We start from the raw sequence: 3,980 nt of genomic DNA on the forward strand, positions 1-3,980 counted from the left end.
AACGTTAACCACAGGAGTTTCATAATTAATTACAGTAATACCTTACCTTTGATACCTTTGATCTGCTTCGTCGTAACTCGACAGGCCATCAGAGTTGCTGACCACCCCAGAGAGAAGATGCCTCTCGATCGTTACGCCAGTCCAGTATAGAATTGGAGTTCGGTGATGTGAAGCCCCGGATTGGCGGTTTATCCGGCAAGGAAAGCATGAATGCCGTCATATGATGCTTGAAGCCATCATGTTTGGAGACTGCACGTATGTGCGAAGGTATACAGTTCCAGAGTCTGGGACCCATTACATCAAATAATGTTTCATATAGAGTCTGGTGAGCAGCTGAGCTTTTTGTACGGACAGCTGGAACCTTAGCAAGGGTACCCAATCGTGGATTTACTGTGAACTGTACTTCAAGGTCGTTGGATGTGAAACCATGTAGGATTTTCCACATGTGCATGACAATGTAACGTTCTCTGCGCCTCTGAAGTGACATGAGGGACAGGGTTTTTAGGCGATCCCAATAATGGAGATGCTGTAAACCATGGATCTTTGAAGTGAAAGTTCTTTGTACACTTTCAAGCTCCTGAATTTCATACACTTTCGCCGGATTCCACAGAGGAGAGCAATACTCTAAGTGGCTACGGACTAGTGACTTGTATAGTGTTAACATAACACCAGTATTGCGAGAGTGGAAGACACTGAATACCCATGCTGCCATCTTCCTCGCTTTATCACAACTAGATCGTATGTGTGATGTCCAGGACGTATCACTGGATACTGTTATACCGAGATCACGGAGCTGATCCACAGGACTGAGTATAGTACCAGTTGATGTTCTGTATTGGAACTGTTCATGGACAAAAGGAAGCTCATAGAGAGGATTACGTTTGTTGGCAAGATGGCATATGTACTCAAACTTATCCTCATGTAGTGCCATGTTGTTTCTTGATGACCACTCAGTGACTTTGTCAAGATCAGACTGAAGCTCAGTAACATTATGTGAATCACTGATGGATCTGCAAATTCTTGTGTCGTCAGCGAAACATCTTAACGTTGAATGCAACACGCAGCTAGCAATGTCATTAATGAATATTAAAAACAGTATGGGACCTAAAACTGTTCCTTGGGGGACACCACTCATAATAAGAGCAATGATAGACATGTGACCATCTACAACAACTTGTTGAGTTCTATTTGTAAGAAATGACTCGATCCAGATGATGATTTTGGGATGAAAACCATATAGCTGCAGTTTTTTGATAAGAAGTTGATGATCTACTTTATCAAAGGCCTTGGCATAATCCAAGTATATAGCGTCCATGTCGTCACCATTTGATAACGCCTCGATGATGTCATCAAAATGATGAAGCAGCTGAGTGAGACAACTTTTCCCCGATCGGAAGCCATGCTGTTTGCTATTGAGAAGGTTGTTTTCTTCGAGGTGGGCCACCATCTGTTTTCGTAGAACTCGCTCATAGATCTTAATGACATGAGAAGTTAACGACACAGGTCTGTAGTTTCCCGCAATAGCACGACTGCCTTTCTTGTGAAGTGGAGCAATGTTTGATGTCTTGTAGAACTTCGGCACTGTGCCTGTAGACATAGAATGCTGCCAAATCATGTGTATAGGTTTGGAGAGTGCTTCTTTGCACTTCTTCAGAAGCAGGACTGGAAGATCATCAGGCCCAGCAGCGGCACCCGGCTTAATTTCGTCAATAGCCTCCATTATATCAGCAACCGAGAATGCCAACATGTCATCAATGAATGGCTTCTGTAGAGAAGGTGACTGAAATAATGCATCATTGATGTTGGTGGCTGAAGGGTCACTGAATACACTGCTGAATTGACGCTGGAGGATGTTAGCAATCTCTTCAGGATTGGGGCAAGTTCTCTTGGCTTCATTGAAAAGCATTGGAATACTGCGTTTCTGCTTAGAGAACTTTTTAGCATAGCTGTAGAAATATTTTGGATTGCTGTGCACTTTATCTACCGCCTGTTGTTCACGGTAGTTAAGGTCGTGGTTTATAGCGTCTCGCATGTCAGCGTACACACTCGAAATCTGGTTTCTAAGTGACTCCAAGTGAGCTGTTGTAGCGACTGGATTTTGTTCAGCCAAATGCAACCGAAGTTTTAATTTGCGTTTCTTGCGAGACAATGTATTAACCGGTGAACCTCGCCTTTTGCTAGTACATAACAGCCTTATCGATTTTCACAGAAACTGCACCAAAGGCACATTTAAGGTCGAACCGATAGCCTGCTGTACTACTAATATCACTTTATTGATTTCAATGATGAATCAGTGGGGTTAAGATAATCGCATAATATGTAATAAATAAAACCTCTCTGAGTCTGTACCGTCAATCGTGTTAATCTGAACCGGCCTACATGGGTTACCATCTACCTCTTCTTTTCCTCAATAATCAGACCGAGTTGTGCAAGAAATGTGATTTATCATAGCTCATATTATTGCATTTAGTGGGTGATGTAATTACTCATCGAGCTGTATTCAATCACAATAGTAATATACGACACAATACATTTGTATTAAATGGCCATTAATGCGTTATACTTATATGAAACGCTTTATACCTCGATAGACCCGGTATATTTTATCACGAAAACGTCTATACTTGGCCTCATGACTCATTTACAGCTATAAGAAGGCAAGAAAAGACCATGGAAATTAAGGAAGAGCTAGGAAATAGGAAGCAAGTGTAAATACACCTTCCAACAGCAACTCCTGCTAGCTGCACGCCAGGACTCCCAAAGTATATACGAAATCATAAAATAATAAATATCAATGCAACAGGCCCCTGGAGTCTTGAAGCTGTCACTACCTGTCTCAGAGCAAACCCACTTCCGTTGTAGTACTTCTGCGGGCAGACAACGGACTTCCGAGCAAGGTCAAAGCCTGGGAGATATGTCTCTATGCGGAGATGGGCCTAGGTTGAGTTCCTAGTATGGGATTTAGCGAAAGTTCCTGGCGAAGAATTCTAGGAGGTTACCCAAAAGGGTTTTCCCTATCCAGTCTTGTCGACTGTTCCACAAACTTGAAGAAATTTGAAGGTAGAGTTTACCAATTTGAAGGTAGAGTTTACCAATTATCCTCATTCTGAACGTCATGATCTGGATGCACTTGCATGAGAGGAGGTGCTGGGATGTTTCTGCTTCTCCTGAAAAGTATTCACAATCTTGCGTCTCGAAGTTGACGTTGTTTGCCACGTTCTGAAAATAAACTAGTGGGCTGTGACCTATCCTGAAAGCGACCATGTTAGCCATCTGATGTGAGTTCCATAAAAAAAAATTTTAAAAAAGTATTCACAATCTTGCGTCTCGGAGTTGACGTTGTTTGCCACGTTCTGAAAATAAACTAGTGGGCTGTGACCTATCCTGAAAGCGACCATGTTAGCCATCTGATGTGAGTTCCATAAAAATTAAAGTTCCTGTATTTATATTTGTGGAGGAACATCTCAAGTGGAATATTCCTTTGTCACTGAGTGTGGCCTAATTGGGAGGAAGGGTTCTGGTCCTATGGGGATGTTGTTGGATTGATCGTCCCTTGCGAATTCGTCCGCTAGTTCTTTACCGTATACTCCTTCATGTCCTGGAACGAAGTTCTACTCGAATCTGAGAATACCTAGTGAGTTGAGTTGGTCTGAGATGTTCAGAACGAACCTGGAGTTAAAACTGGTGCTGTTAAGCGCTTTAAATGCAGCCTGGGAATCTGAGAGGAATTTATGATTGATGGAGATCCTAAGTTATCATTAGTCCAGATACTTGCCATGTATAACGCAAATAGCGGGTACGATTTCCTCAATGAACCTGAAGAAGGAATATCTGTCCTGAATTGATACCATATAACGTCGAGCTAAAAAATGAATCAAAAGTTCGAGTAAATCGTTAAACGTTGTATGTCCTATTTGCATCTCCTAAGCATTGCATTGATGTTTATTCCTGGTCCGGTTAGCTTTGCGTCTCAGAACTAA

Source organism: Bolinopsis microptera, chromosome 6 (genome assembly GCF_026151205.1).
Source record: "Bolinopsis microptera isolate Bmic1 chromosome 6, MBARI_Bmic_1.0, whole genome shotgun sequence".
Lineage (NCBI taxonomy): Eukaryota > Metazoa > Ctenophora > Tentaculata > Lobata > Bolinopsidae > Bolinopsis > Bolinopsis microptera.